Source organism: Larus michahellis, chromosome 2 (assembly GCF_964199755.1).
Source record: "Larus michahellis chromosome 2, bLarMic1.1, whole genome shotgun sequence".
Lineage (NCBI taxonomy): Eukaryota > Metazoa > Chordata > Aves > Charadriiformes > Laridae > Larus > Larus michahellis.
The window spans coordinates 64,950,506-64,966,769 of record NC_133897.1 but is presented as its reverse complement, the minus strand read 5'-3'; positions in this window follow the sequence as shown (position 1 = coordinate 64,966,769).

Here is a 16,264-nt window from a genome sequence, read left to right as displayed (position 1 = left end):
TAGGTGCTGCTTTTCACTATTAACTTGTTGAGAAACATCAGCTCAACCCCTTGCTTTGTCACGTGCCAGGATTTGGGCTGCAAGCCAGAAGCCTACGTTCTCTGACAACTGCTAAAGAGACTTTAAATTGGACTTGTGAAATGGGGGCAAAGCCAAATTCACCTTAACGTGGCAGAGGAATTAAAAAAAACCCAAGAAAGTATTCAGCCAGCAAGGAGAGGCACTGCTCAAAGATTTCATCCCAGCCTGGTTTCCTGGTCCTCTTGCAGCCCGATGTGGTGCCATAAGAAGGTGCTTATGGCTGTTCTCTAAAGTCCTGGCCTTATGAGAAAGCGTTAAGAGCTCTGTGACAAGGAGTTCTAGTTCACATTTCAAGTGCAAGTAGTGTTCGCTTACATGGGGCTCCATGCTGTGAATAGTCCACTCTGAAGCATTCAGCTTCACGTGTCTTTTTTCGCAGCTTTCTTCTTGCAGGTATTTGCTGTTTAAAACAAAAGAAAAATCACTCTTCATCGCTGTAATTTAGGCCAAGAAAAAAAAGGCTGCTGAAAGATCCCAGGAAGACGAATGGCAGGAGAGTAAAGTGTCAGAGGATCCTCCCAGCAGCTGCTTTAAGGCATTGGGAGGAAAAATCCAAATCTTAAATTTACAAACACTGTGAGAGGCTGTGAGCTTATGACCAGCAATGAGACCAACAATTCCAACAGAGGCTTCCACAACAGCCTAAGTTCATTGCTTAGTAGAGGTCAAAAAACCCCAAATGATAGGTTATCAGAGGAAGAACAGAAAAACCAAGCAAGGAACCCTCATGTCGTCATTCCACCCTGTGCCTGAATCCCACAGACTGCGTGCACCTCCGGACGAATAAATACAAAAGCTTTTGGGCCAGTAGCTCTGTCCGAGGAAGTTTCCAGGCCACCACTTGCTGGAAAAAAGGACCGGATGCAGACCTGTTCTTATACCCTTTCCCAGGCAGCTGCTGTTAACTGGTCAGGAGAGCACCGCACTAAACCAACGCTTGGTTTCTCTCTGTGGGGCCGCTCTCCTTTTTCTTGGGCTACAAAGCTGTTGCATTAAGGGTTGTTACTCCGTCCACATCAGTGGCATAGACTTCTAAGGATGCCTGCTGGCACAACATGAAAACCTGTTCCCGTTCCATTGGAGAGGTGTGCGTGCCAGCCGACACAGCTGGAAAAGCTTGCTACACGGTACCTGTCTTGAGCGAGAATGTCAGAATGACAAAGAACACCCAGTGGCATCTTGAAACACTTCTTCCCTGAAACGCTTCCCTTTCGTCAACAGCCCGGTTTTATCAATCACTAACAAAGTTGGTGCCCATGTGCCACGGGGCTACCATGTCTTTGTCTGGGATATAGGGGGAAGGTGGCAGAAGCCAGGCACCCAAGACACTGGGTGGAGGGGATGATGTGAGACTAGGTAAGGAGTCACTGTCAGACAACTCGCAGCAAGCGAATCCAGGATTTCTGCTTTGTTATCTACAAGAAATGGGAAAACTTGCAGTCGCGTCACAGGGGCAAAATCCAAAAACCTTCTCCTAATTCACAACACAAAAGCAGTGACTGAGCAGTTACTTACAGCAGAGTCTCACAAATCTGGTCCTCTTCTTGTCCCAGGGAGTCAAAGTATTTGACCGTCTTCTTTCTGGTGTTGATGACCTGTTATCAAAAGGTGACTGTTAGACAAAGTGCACCCCTGTGCTGCACAAACCTTAATGACTTTTCTCGCTAGCTTTTTCTCCCCACCCAGTTCTAAAGAACAAGCCCGTCTGACTCACCGCTAGCGTCCAGTGCAAGCGCAAGTTAATGGGCACTAAGAGGATGTCCTTCTCGAAGAGATCCACGTGCCTGGTCCATCTTCCTACTGCTTTGTAGCCTCCAGAAGTTAGTTTTTGGTAAAAGAAAGAACTAAAAGCATGGACTGATGGATACCCTGCCTGCTTGCTTCTTTCCATGACAAGACCCATGTAGAAATTAATGACCTGTACCATAAAGAGGAAGCTTGAGATGTAAAACAAGACACTAGCTTACCAAATGAAAAACACAGCAATGTGTCTTTTCTGGCCACCCTTAAGTACGCAGCTGAGAGAACTCCAGCCTCAGCTGTCAGCTTTTGTTGTGAGAATTTCACACTTGGTTACATCTGCAGGTTGACAAAAACACCTGCCACCCACTCCAATAACCTAGACTAACTCCTGGAAGCTGCACAAGACAAGAAGTAAAGGAACTTCCAGAAGCACTGGACCCTTAAGTACCTAAAATAAGAACTGTGCAGAGATTTCTGGGCTCTGCAGTGCAGCTCACCAAATAACTTTGCAAAAACTTCTGTACACGGTGAAGGGGTATTTTGAAATAAACGCTCCATTAGAAGATCCTTGTGCTGCAGCTAGTTTTACCTCATCGTTTAGCCAGCAAAGGTTCCTTAGGGTGCGGATGTCCTCGCGAGTCACCCTTAGTTTGAAGGCACTGCTCATGACCTCATCTGGCTCACCTTTGCCTAATGCGGCAATGACCTCTCTCTCCGTGGCCTGAAAGGAAAAATTAAATGGGGAAGGACTTGTGAAACAGAGCATCCAGCATGCCAACCTGTGGGCAGCTTTCAACTCAAACACGGCCTGGAAATGAAGCTCAGATGACAGAGCAACTGGCTTTGCTGGCTTTCGGCTAAGGTAGCAATCGCCCTTTTTTGTTGCTTGGTTGGTTTCAGCATCCTAACTTGGAACTTTAGGGCCCAGGTTTGCTTCGATTTGTTTTCGCCAAGGAAGCTGAGATAAAACACCGAGACTGGCAAACACACAGCAAACGCCTTTCCCGTGTGATGCTGTAGCCCTCGCAATGCTGAGGTTTAAGCCAACCGCAGCAGGCATTCTCCATGCCAAGGCAGCTGACTCAGGAGCCTGAAAGAATGTGAGGGTGAGGGAACTTCAAGGGACCTGAAGCACCAGCAAAGGGGGAAACTGAGGCAGCTACACTGGAGTCAGACAATCGGGAGTCCAGGTTGTGCATGCGACTGGTTGCAATTTGGACGTTTCCATCTAAGTCTGCTTAAGGAACGCAAATAAACCACTAGGTCTGTTGGTATAAAATACTCTGAACTGCAATAGCATCTTCTTCTCGGTTGAAGGTGGGCTAGCAGGATAAGAAAACCCCTGGTTTTCCTTGTACTGAGCATCACCCCGCAGACTTTGTAAACTCTCGACTTTCTAGCCCTTTCCAAGTCAATCCTCTGTAGGCAAAAAAGGGGGCGCTCAGTTAGACTACACCTCCCAAGAACAAAAGCCGTCAAAATTCAGACAAGCAGGGGAACCTCAACTCCCCCTCCCTGTTGCATAGCGTAACTAAGTTAACTCCTGTGACCAGTGCTACATGCAGCGCAACCATGCCCAGTGCGCATCCACGGCTCGGTGAGATCCTGAGGACGTACGCACGCAAGATGCTCAGGTCCCCCACAAGCAAGGCAACACCATGGATCAGGAAAAGCTTCTCTTTCAAGTTCTATCTTCATGGTAGGACAGGTTGAGAGGCAGATCCCATATAACTGTATGAATCCGGTTAGCACTGCTCTGGGAGACTGTTGTTAAACCTGGACTCATTTTTGCCCGAGTAACAGAAGCCCCACAAACCCTTAGGTTAGAGCACAACTGAAGGAGCGCGTGGAGCATAAGATGCTTAAATCCTGTAAATCCTTCACACCAGCTTTAGTGCTGACCTTTGCACTGGGAAGTCAGAGCTGCAGACACTCCCTAACGGGTTAAACCCCAGTTCTTCAGATTTCAAAAAGCCTTAAGAACCACCTATAACAAATGGGGTTCCTTGCAGCTGTTTCACAGCCTTCAGTTTTGTCCAACAGCCTGTCAGCTACGGTACCTCTGTGAGCGGAGTAAAGCCGCCTGCTCTTTTTTGCAGCCTTGGGAGTTTCTTTTCTTCCACATCAAGGGCGGGTGACTTTTTGGCCCCAGCAGGTGACAGAGGTACTTGGGATAATACATCTTCTGAGATCTGACCTCCACGCTGTTCCTGTTAGACAAAAGGACGTCAAGCTAGCAATCCGGCACAGATTTTTTTGCTAGGGGATAGTACAGAAGATCTTCCTCAGGTCTAAAACTGGAAGGGCTTTTGTACACACAGCCAACCAGCAAACTCCAAAGGTACTTTTTGTCGAGGACTGCATTCCAACTGCGCACCCATGGAGCGCTGCACTCAAACTAAATGGAGGCAAGAGAGACAGAAAGTTAGTTTGCCTTGGAGTAGCATTAAGAACCCCAGCAAAGCCTCCACGTGTAGGCAGCAAGTTGAGACTGAGATTACTATTTCTGATTTCCATGACTAAAATTTAATTTTGATCTCAATCCTGACCAGGGATGAAAGTCAAAGAGATGTACTTCCTATCTCACAAAACAAGACACCACTAAAGACACCACAGGCCAGCTTTGCAGGTCAACTAAGCCTGTGCGGTAAAAGCTTTGAGGCTGTACCGAGCACATTAAAGGGGAAGAAGAAAAATAGCGGGAAACCCTTTGTGATAGTGCTACTCAACAAATCATGTTCCCGCTTTCCTTGGGGAAAACGACCTGGACAAATACAGATACTGTTGAGTAAGTACTGAAAGTGAGGAGCGCAAAAATTTCTCATCACCAATAGCTAAATTTTCCTAAAACCCAAAATAATGAATAACACAAGCTTACCCCTGCAACAGCTTGTTTCTCTGCTGCGTCCTGTTCCAGAGACTCTTCTGCTGGTGGGGAGCCCCTGCAAGGAGAGGGGGAGAGAGAGAGCAGTGAGCTGTGTACCTGTACTGTCCCACGGAATTCTCAAGAATTCACCTTCGGGATAAGAAATGCTTTTTCAAGGCTCCTGCTGACTGGAGCCGCGGTTGCACACGTGTGACAACATCCTCTCAGCTTCCAGCACGATTCTTTCGGAGCAGCAAGACTGGGATAGAATGAAGAGCTGGGAGCTTTGTAAATTCCTTCCCATCTACCCGTGCAAGACTCCTTTGGTTTCTCTTGATCAGTTTCATTCTTTGGAAAACAGGGAAGCAACCAGCACTTCCTCTGTCAAGTGCTCTGGGATCTACCGGTGATAAATGCTGCATGCTAGGTGTTCTGCTGCAAGGTATAACATGAACGCCCGCAACTATACCTGCAGCCAAATAGAGTTAGCTTACGGAAACTAAGACCAGCACAGGGAACTACAAATGGGACAGCCACAGGATATTTACTTGCCTTCTGTAGGCTAGTCAAGAGAGTGACTGTCCCCATTTGGAGAGGATTATCAGTAAAACCACGCAGACTCTGAAGAGCAAACAAATGCACAGACGTTAAAGTTACCCGTATACACACGTGCCTTCTTCAAAAACGAGAATTTGCCTTGTCACCAAAGACCCCCTTTTCCAGGAGGGAGACCTACAACAGACTCTCACGGTATTCTCCACTTTCAGTCCAGCGTCGTAAGAGTAGTATCACAAGCTTTGTCAAATGACTTCCGTTGGTAGTTAAATCCACAAAAAAAGGCAAGAAAACGTCCCTTTTACTTGAACCCATCCTACTCTCTCAGTTCCTTTCTTTCCTTCTCTCCCCTCGAGCTTAGGTGAACCACTGACAATTTAAGCACAGAAAGAACAGTGCCGCACAGCTAAATAGAGCGCTACTGTTTCAAGTGGGGAGAAGAATAGGGACGGAAAGAGACATGCACACAGAGCCAAAAGAAACAAGAACCATGATTAAAAGAGATGCTACCTGGTCATAAGATCTCCCTGAGACGGCTCTGGGCAGCAAACATCTAGCCATTTGATATCTGCACAGAAAAACAGCAGTATTAAAAAAATAAGTCAACTTTCAATTTTACTTTTCAAGTCAAAAGAAGTACAGAAGCCAGAGTTTTCTAAGGTAGGTGAAACCTAAGAAAAATCAGGCATATTAAATACTTCTGCAACGTGCGATACCTGTCCTTCTCTTTTTTGCTGCAGTCTCGGCAGGATCATCCGCAGGTGTACAAATGCTGAGGAAAGAACACACAGAAGAGTGGTTTGAAACTTCCTTCAGTTTCTACCAGGCTGACTTCCCTCCACAGCACCCAAACTTCCAAAGTTACTTTTCATAGCCCAAAGGTTTCCCCCTCCGAGCGCCCCTGGCATCATCTCAGGCACACACACGCCAACTGCCACCGCTGAGCATCCCCCAGCAACACCCCCCAACCTCTCCCAGGCAACGGACCGCTCACATACAGCTAATTATCCCACTACAGCATACTAGGCCTCTTTTCCTCATTCTGTTAACACTTTCTAACCTTTGACATTTGTTCCCATCACCAAAAACTTGCGGAAGTTAATATGTCATGTTTCCCTCTTTCCTCAAGGAAAGCAGCGTACCAGCGATTCCTAAGCCATCCGAGTTCATCAGTCACTACGCTGAGTTGCAAAGAAAAGACTAAGTAGGACAGGAAAGAAAAGGTGGGAAAGCAACTCATGCATACACCCACTTCAATAACTCACGGCTAAAGCAGTGCCCGTGAACTAGGTCTTGAAATGATTCTCAGCTGCACCCTTTCTTATTAAGCCTAAGTCCAAATACTAGATCAGTTGATAACAACGATAAAATCCAGTAAAACTTTTTACTTTGGGAATGGAGCACAAAGGTTGTTCCCAGTTGGTTTTTTCCTCTGTTTGTCTCCCAAAATGCCATGACAGACGGCAAGGATTCTTGCAAGAATTCTTTGGTATTTCTTACACAAAATAATTTCTTTCAAACCGTTATGCTCCCGAACCCTGCGAGCCCACGCCAAGCCCTGCCACCCCGCAGGGGGGACTCTGGGTGGGCAGAGAGGCCGAGCCCAGCCCAGGAGCGTGGCGGGAACCCCAGGGCGAGACACCCCACTGCGCCCCAGCCCACAGAGCGGCTAACGGCTCAAGCCCCTCAGGCCGAGGCGGTGGGGCCGACGCTCCCGCTCCGCGCAAGCAGGCCCCGGGGGAGTTCCGCAGCCCCCCGAGCCGGGGCAGGCCGCGGGTGACGGGCTTGGGCGATGGGGAGATGGGACGGGGCGAGGCCCTCGGGCAGCCCGGAGGCGGCGGGGCTGCTCGCTGATCTGGGTGGCAGCCTCTTGGGCGGCGGCGAGACCCTCGGGCGGCACGGGGCGGCAGCGGCGAGGAGGGTGCCGAGGGCCCCCAGCAGCCATGGGGACAGAGGCCTCGCGCCGGCACGCGGTGGAAGGGTGCCCGGCCCGCGCACCCAGCACCGCCTCCCTATTGGCTGCCGGGGAGCGCCCCCCGCCCCTCGCAGATGGAGGGGAGGGACGGGGAGGCGGCGGGGCGCACGCATGCGCCATCTTGGCGCTGCCTGAGGGAGGCGGTAGCAGCCGCCCAGCCCTCCGCCGCCTCCTCCCGGCTTGGGCCGGGCCTGTGCCGGCTCACCCCCCTCCAGGCGAGGAACTTTCCCTCCCAGAAAGCCCGGAGCCAAGGCCTGGAGGGACGTGGAGGGGGACGGGCCCGTCTCCCTTTAGGGAGAGGCCCAACAGAGGCCGGAGGGACCTCGCGGGGGACCCACAGAGGCCCGGGGGCCCCCATGGAGGACCCAGAGGCTGGAGAAGCTGTTCCGCCTCCCACAGGACGGAGACGGGCATCACCGCCCGCCCACGCGGGCTCTTGCGCGCCTCCTGCTGCCTCCTCTGCTCTCAGGCGGTGAGGGAATGGCATTGCCGGGCTTACCCAGCGCTATCGAGGTAGCGCAGCCACCGCTTTTTGCCCACACGCTGGGGAGCCGCGGTGCCTGCGCCCGGCTCCACCATGGCAGCGGTGCAACTAGGGACGCGGACGCTGCATTCGACCATGGTGACGAACCGTGATGTAGCAGCGGCCAAGGGCCCGCTGCAGGGACCCCGGCTAAAGCGGCTGCTCTGGGGCTGGCAAGCAGGCTGGCGAGTGCTGGGGCTGGCTCCTGGTGGCCTTGGCTGGCTCTCGGGGGCAATCCCTTGCCCTGCCCCGCTGTTAAAGGTTTTTTTTTTTTAATACAGTGCTTCCTAATGGTTTATCAGCTGTTGCCTCTGGGGTGGAAATGTGCACGTGTTGCTGCAGCCACGTCCCGGAGAGACTTTTCTCTCCTGGAGAGGCACATGAGGCGTGAAAACGAAGTTTTAAGTCTAAGAGGAGCAAAGGGGGCAGAGGAAAGTGCTCAGGGCAGGAATGGCCGTTTGGAGCAGCCCTTGTCACAGCAGGTCCCACTAGCTTTTTATGCCTGCAGGGAGTCTTAAGGGATGGTGGGGTCTGGTTTAATGAAAACGACCTTCCTCGTTCCTTTAGGAACTGAATTGCCACTTCACTTATGCTCCAGGGCTCTGGCCAAGGAAGATGCCTGAGCGCTGGATGCAGAAGTGGATGTGGCAGAGGGCTTGCAGGCAGGCTGCAGGCAGGATGGGTGGTGGAAGCAGCCCGGCAGAGGGCAGGGCAGCCCCATGCAGGGCCTGCAACTTGGAGATGAGTTGCCTTCTCCCTCCCTCTCCTCTGCCCATCCCGTGTGTCTTATGTGAATCCTGCCGCCGAGAGCTGGAGGGGGCGCAGGGCGTTTGTTTGAGTTCCTGGGTAAGGAAAAATGCGAGGGTTTTCTCGGTTTAGCTCTGTGAAGCCAAAACTCATCTGCAACACTCCTGTTTCTGGCCACAGCAGAGAGAAAGCCGGAGCGCTGAACCCACCGGACAATATTCTAGAAAAGGGGGAAGGGTGATCTTTTGGGGAAGGGGTCTTCCCTGCCCCCAAGGCCAATGTGGCACACATGAGACTCATACAGCTGCCCTGTGGCACAGGGTGATGCTGAGGCTTCTCTCCTGCCTTGGGACCCCCTACCCTGGGCACAGGTGTGGAGCCAGCCCTGGGGCTGCAGGATTCCTCTGCCAGGCATGTCCCCCCAGCCACAGTTTCTCCCACCCTGCAGCAGAGCCCACGACAGGACAATTCTCAGAAAAAGCAGAGAAATCTTCTCTGGGAATTGTGTTATTCTAAAGCAGCTCCTCTGTGCTTCCTGGTAACACCACTTCCTTGTCCTCAGCAGGAAAGGGATTTTAATGCTGTTAAATGATTTTAAAACACCTGTGTGAATGGCTTTGTGTGTGCCGGAAAAGTACCGGACAGTGATGGCAGGGTCAGCGTGGCTGCGGTGCCTGTCCAAAGATTTTGTCCCAATCGGATTCCTTTGTGCGTGGTGTTTGGTGTGGAGACTGTTGTGATCTCTAAACATCAATAACCAAACACATGAAGAAGTTAGAGATTCATTAAATTAATGCCACCAGACTGAGAGTCTTTCTTTTTGGAGTGGAGTCTCTTGTTGCACCTTACATTAAATGCTTTTTTATTTTTCCCTCTCTGTCTCCTGTATATGGCAAAAAATTCCCATTTTTCTAAAGGCAAATAAACAACAGCTGAATGTGCGAGAGGCTGTACGTGGGAGCAATCTGAAGACATATGGAAATTGTGAAAGCTGCGTGGCGCCAAATGGTAAAGGGTGTTTATGAGGCAGGAGGCTCCAGGAAAACCCGCAGCCCCGAGGTCTGTGGGGCCAAGCCAGAGGTTCCCAGAGAGCTTTAGAACAACGCACAGGTTTCCCTCCCGGCTCTTTGGGTGTGGGATCAATCTCCAGACATATGGAAATTTTGAGGCTGCAGGGGCACAAGGTGGTACAGGGTGGTTTTGAGGCTGAAGGCGGCAATAAAGTCCGCAGCCCTAACGTCTGTGGTGCCATGCAAGCGGTTCCCAGAGAGCTTTAGAACAAGCCACATTTTTCCCTCCGTGCTCTTTGGGTATGCGAGCAATCTCCAGACATATGGAAATTTTTCCTGCTGGCGCGGCACCAGGTGGTACTGGGTGGTTTTTAGGCTGAAGGCGCCAGGAAAGCCCACAGCCCCAAGGTCTGTGGGGCCATGCAAGTGGTTCCCAGAGAGCTTCAGAACAAAGCACATGTTTCCCCCTGGGTCTTTGGTTGTGGGAACAATATCCAGACATATGGAAATTTTGGAGGCTGCAGTGGCGCCAGGTGGTACTGGGTGGTTCTGAAGCTGAAGGCGCCAGGAAAGCCTGGAGACCCTAGCTCCGTAGGGTCATGCAAGCGGTTCCCAAAGAGCTTTAGAAGACGCCACATTTTTCCCTCCTGGCTCTTTGGGTGTGGGAGCAATCTGCAGACATATGGAAATTTTGGAGGCTGGCGCGGCACCAATTGGGAAAGGATTCTTTTGAGGCTGAAGGCAGCAGGAAAGCCTGGAGCTACAACGTCTGAGGAGTCATGCAAGCAGTTCCCAAAGAGCTTTAGAAGAAGCCACAGTTTTCCCTGCTGACCCTTTAGGCGTGGGAGCAGTGTCTAGACATATGGGAATTTTGGACGCTGACGCAGCGCCAAGTGGGAAAGGGTGGTTTTTGAGGTTGAAGGCAGGAGGAAAACCTGGAGCTCAAAGGTCTGTGGGGCCACGCAAGCGGTTGCTAAAGAGGTTTAGAAGTAGCCCCAGTTTTCCCTGCTGGCTCTTTGGGCATGGGAGGAATCTCCAGACATATGGAAATTGTGGAGGCTGATGCGGCGCCAAGTGGGAAAGGGTGGTTTAGAGGCTGAAGGCAAGAGGGAAGCCTGCAGCCCCGTAGTCTGTGGGGCCATGCAAGCGGTTCCCAAAGACCTTTAGAAGGAGCCAGAGTTTTCCCTGCTGGCCCTTTGGGCATGGGAGGAATCTCCAGACATATGGAAATTGTGGAGGCTGATGCGGCGCCAAGTGGGAAAGTGTTTTTTTGAGGCTGAAGGCAACAAGAAAGCCTGCAGCCCCAAGATCTGTGGGTCCATGCAAGTGGATCCCAAAGAGCTTTAGAACAACACATATTTTTCCCTGCTGGCTCTTTGGGTGTGGGAGCAATCTGCAGACATATGGAAATTTTGGAGGCTGGCGCGGCACCAATTGGGAAAGGATTCTTTTGAGGCTGAAGGCAGCAGGAAAGCCTGGAGCTACAATGTCTGAGGAGTCATGCAAGCGGTTCCCAAAGAGCTTTAGAAGAAGCCACAGCTTTCCCTGCTGGATCTTAGGGCGTGGGACCAATGTCCAGACATATGGAGATTTTGGAGGCTGGCGCAGCGCCAAGTGGGAAAGGGTGGTTTTGAGGCTGAAGGCAGCAGGAAAGCCTGCAGCCCCCAGGTCTGTGGGGCCATTAAAGCGGTTCCCAAAGAGCTTTAGAAAAAGCCACAGTTCTTCTCCCTGCTGGCTCTTTGGGCATGGGAGCAATGTCCAGACATATGGGAATTTTGGAGGCTGGCGTGGCGCCAAGTGGAAAAGGGTAGTTTAAAGGCTAAAGGCAACAAGAAAGCCCGCAGCGCAAATGTCTGTGGGGCCATTCAAGCGGTTCCTAAAGAGGTTTAGAAGTAGCCCCAGTTTTCCCTGCTGGCTCTTTGGGCGTAGGAGCAATCTATAGACATATGGAAATTTTGGAGGCTGGCGCAGCGCCAAGTGGGAAAGGCTGAAGGCAGCAGGAAAGCCTGGAGCTCCAAGGTCTGTGGGGCCATGCAAGCGGTTCCCAAAATGCCTTTAGAACAATACATAGTTTCACCTTCTTGCTGATTGGGCGTTGGAGCAATCTCCAGACATATGGAAGTTTTGGAGGCTGGCATGGTGCTAAGTGGTAAAGGGTGGTTTCAGGGTGAAGGCAACAAGAAATTCGGCAGCCCCAAGATCTGTGGGGCCATGCAAGCGGTTCCCAAAGACCTTTAGAAGAAGCCACAGTTGTCCCTCCTGGCTCTTTGTGCGTGGGAGCCATCTCCAGACATATGGAAATATTGGAGGCTGGCGCGGCGCCAAGTGGTAACATGGTTTTTTGAGGCTGAAGGCAGCAGGAAAGCCTGGAACCACAAGGTCTGTGGGGCCATGCAAGCGTTTCCCAAAGAGCTTTAGAACTAGGCATAGTTTTCCCTGCTGGCTCTTTGGGCGTGGGACCAATCTCCAGACATGTGGGAATTTTAGAGCCTGGCGCGGTGCCAAGTTTGAAAGGGGGGTTTTGATGCGGGAGGCAGCAGGAAAGCCTGGAGCTCCAAGGTCTGCTGGGTCCATGCAAGCGGTTACAAAACAGCTTTAGAACAACACATAGTTTCACTTCCTTGCTCATTGGGCGTGGGAGCAATGTCCAGACTTATGGAAATTTTGGAGGCTGGCGCGTCGCTAAGTGGGAAAGGGTTATGTTGAGGCTGAGGGCAACAAGAAATCCCAAAGCCCCGAGTTGTGTGGAGCCATACAGGCAGTTCCCAGAGAGCTTCAGAAGAATCCACAGTTTTCCCTGCTGGCTCTTTGGGCGTGGGAGCAATCTCCAGACATATGGAAATTTTGGACGCTGGCGTAGCGCCAAGTGGGCAAGGGTAGTTTTGAGGCTGAAGGCAGCAGGAAAGCCTGCAGCCCCCAGGTGTGTGGGGCTACACAAGCGGTTCCCAAAGAGATTTACAACAAGGCATAGTTTTCCCTGCTGGCTCTTTGGGCGTGGGACCAATCTCCAGACATAAGGGAATTTTGGAGCCTGGTGCGGCGCCAAGTGGGCAAGGGTGGTTTTGAGGCTGAAGGCAGCAGGAAAGCCTGCAGCCCCCAGGTGTGTGGGGCTACACAAGCGGTTCCCAAAGAGCTTTAGAAGAAGGCATAGTTTTCCCTGCTGGCTCTTTGGGCGTGGGACCCATCTCCAGACATATGGCCATTTTTGTGCCTGGCGCGGTGCCAAATGCTAAAGGGTGTTTTTGAGGCTGAAGGCAGTAGGACAGCCTTGAGCTCCAAGGTCTCTGGGGCCATGCAAGCGGTTCCCAAAGAGCTTTAGAAGAAGGCATAGTTTTCCCTGCTGGCTCTTTGGGCGTGGGACCAATCTCCAGACATAAGGGAACCTTGGAGCGTTGTGCGGCGCCAAGTGGGAAAGGGTGGTTTTGAGGCTGAAGGCAACAGGAGAGCCCGCAGTACCAAGGTGTGTGGGGCCAAGCAAGTGGTTCCCAAAGAGCTTTAGAAGAAGCCAAAGTTTTCCCGCCTTGCTCTGTGGGCGTGGGAGCAGTCCCCAGACATCTGAAAATTTTGGAGGCTGGCACAGCGCCAAGTGGGAAAGGCTGCTTTCAGGGTGAAGGCAACAATACAGACCGCAGCCCCAAGGTCTGTGGGGCCATGCAGGCGGTTCCCAAAGAATTTTAAAAGAGGACAAAATTTTCCCTGCTGGCTCTTTGGGCGTGGGACCAATCTCCAGAGATATGGCCGTTTTTGTTCCTGGCGTGGTGCTAAGTGGGAAAGGGTGTATTTGAGGCTGAAGGCAGCAGGAAAGCCTGCAGCCCCCAGGTGTGTTGGGCTACGCAAGTGGTTCCCAAAGAGCTTTAGAACAAGGCATAGTTTTCCCTGCTGGCTCTTTGGGCGTGGGACCAATCTCCAAACTTATGGCCATTTTTGTGCCTGGCGCGGCGCCAAGTTGGAAAGGCTGGTTTGTTGGAGTGGCAGACGGACCCGGAGTAACGATGGAATCTCAATATGCGTATGATCGTTCTCTCCCTTTATTCAAGTTCTCACAAAATATATATAGACAGGCAATAAGAGCACGCACTAGCGGCAGCTATATGATTGGCTTACAGTCTCTGTTCACACGCTGTCCATACAGTTCATTTACAGATCAGGTTGGTTACAGGAATTCACATAGTAAATTGCTTAGTCATTAACACAACATATTTTCTACCTTCTCAGTTCCCGTTTTTCCCATGTACTAATTCCATCTTCTACCACTTGTTTTGATCTTAATCTAATCTCTCCTAGTAGGGAGGCTGGCTCACGTGACCATTTTCTCTCAGACACATTCCTACAATACCCCCTTTTTCTTCTTGAGCCAGCCAGACCTTATGCATTTCATTTTCAATCATGTCAGTCACTTTGCGGAGAACACATGAGGCTACCATAATCAATAATAATATAACCAACAATAGCATGAGCCCTTGCTTTATTAAGTCTGGTAACCATCCCGTTATACCCCATGAGTTTGACCAATCATCAAAACCATTTTTTGACCGCTTTTAATTTGGACATGTTATCCTTCTTGTGACGCTCTTAGTAGGTTACCTACTAAACACAATTAAAAACAGAATCAAAAAGAACCCTGCTAAGGCAATAAATACCCAGATCCCTAATTTTAGCCCAGAAAGCCAATTTCTTTGGATTTACCCACGAGAAATCCTTTTGTAATATTTCAAATACATTGCGGTTGCTGACAGCACAAGCAACCCTGGAAAAACAATCGTGGTAACATGTCTATCATCATAGTTACTGGTTTTGTAAAGGTATGTGGCAAAAATACCCACTCTAACGCAGTCAGGCCCTTTGCGAGTGCATCATCCCACTGTCCTATCAGGGCATAAAGTTGAAATTCTTGTAGGAAGGTGTTCAATGCGTCTTGCAGCAGTAGTCGACTATATCTTATCTTTCAACATGCTGTAATGCCTTCGGAGCTGTTGGGGTTAATGAACATAAAACATGGGGGGGCGGGGGCAGACACAGTGCTTCAGGGCATCCCCAGTACCTTCAAAGTGTGCTCATGTCTCTCTCCCCCTCTCTGACCCGAGACAGCCTCCTTATATCCTGCACTGGATCGAGTAGAAAAGTACAGGCCAGAGTCGCTGCACACGTGGCCAGTGTATGCAGCGAGTCTCACCAAACTCATGATCCAGCTTTGCTAACAGCAGCTGTCTGATACGTGACTCCATTGTTGTAATCCCTTCTTGTTATCTTCTTCTGTGAAGGTCAGGTTCTCATGGATACACACATGGGTTTTTAGAGCAACATAGTCTACAACTCGTACAAGGGTACGATGCAAAGCGGCATTTACAACTGATTGTAAATTAGACAATTATTAGACACGTCAAACAGCATACTAAACATAACAGACAAATTCCTTCCACACAGGCGATGAGTATGATTTGCTTCAACCAACCCCACCCCCAAGTCCATCCAGCAAAAAGATTTTCAAAAGTGGTCTCCACAAGTTGCTGGTTCGGTCGGTGCAGTTCCTGCAACTGGGCATGGATGGATTTGGAGTGGTCACTTAGATTCATACTATACAGTCCTTTAAAATCTTGACAACCATGCCTGTGAGCTGAAAGCAAAAAATCAGTAGCAGTTCTGTTTTGCAACATTGCATATTGAATACTATCTACATCTAGCAATAACTCAGAAATAGCGGTACTAGTAGCATTGTTAAACTTATCCTTGGCAGCAAGAGAGTCCTTGTTATCACGAATCCTTGGCAGCAAAAGAGTCCTTGTTAGCTAGAGCGCATGCGGCCTCCCTGTTCTTGCTGGTACTGTGCTTTGATCTTCTTCCACAACAGGCCAAGATTCTCAAGCAGCTAGATAAGGTGTCTATGAGTCCATTACAGGCTTATGTCATCCAAATGTTTTTCTTGCCAGCACCCGAGACTGAATAACAATTGGTGTGATATATGTGTTTTCCAGCACCCAGGTGCGAGTCCCTTGAGTGTATTTACAGCCCTCCTCGGTCATCTTCCGTTGCTTTCCCATATTCCACCCCCTTGCTCAAGAGACTGCTTCTGCTGGGTTCATTTTAGTCTCGCAGGGTATAACAGAGAGCAATCTACTAAGGCATGCAATAACATATACACATATAGGAAAAAACCAAAAACATATCTCTATGGTACTGCTTTGAATCAGGTGTCCTATTTCTCTTTTTCTGATGCTTTCTCGTAATGCTTATGGCATACTTTTGTGCGAACGTGGCACATTTCCCATCTAATTGTTCCTGGTTGGTTTCTTTGTTTTTCTTTTTTTTATTTTTCTTTTTTCTTTTCTTTTTTTTCCATCACTTATGACTGACATAAAAGTCTGCCTTTACAACAAGAGCTCAGTTTCTCATTTTTCCTTAAGTTTCTCATTTTCCTACAGAGCATCCTATAGATTTTGGCTCAACTCCTTTTCCCAATCAACCATGACCTTATAGACAAACAACAAACAACCAGCGATACGCCCTGCACGGGTGAGCCGTTCCCGAGAGTGTAAACGTGTAGGCTGGTGAAAACTCCCCCAATATTTCAGGACTTCCATCGGTTCTACAGCCCCTACCTGGGGCGCGCTCGCCTTACGCGCTCGCCTTACGTCTGAACATTGTGTATATACAGACTTCTTCACTGGACGGAGTGTCAGCCCTAGTTGCATATGAGAACAGCACCACACCGGGCAGAACACCTGCTCAAGTGGAGTCACCTAACGACACTGCACACAACAAAAGCA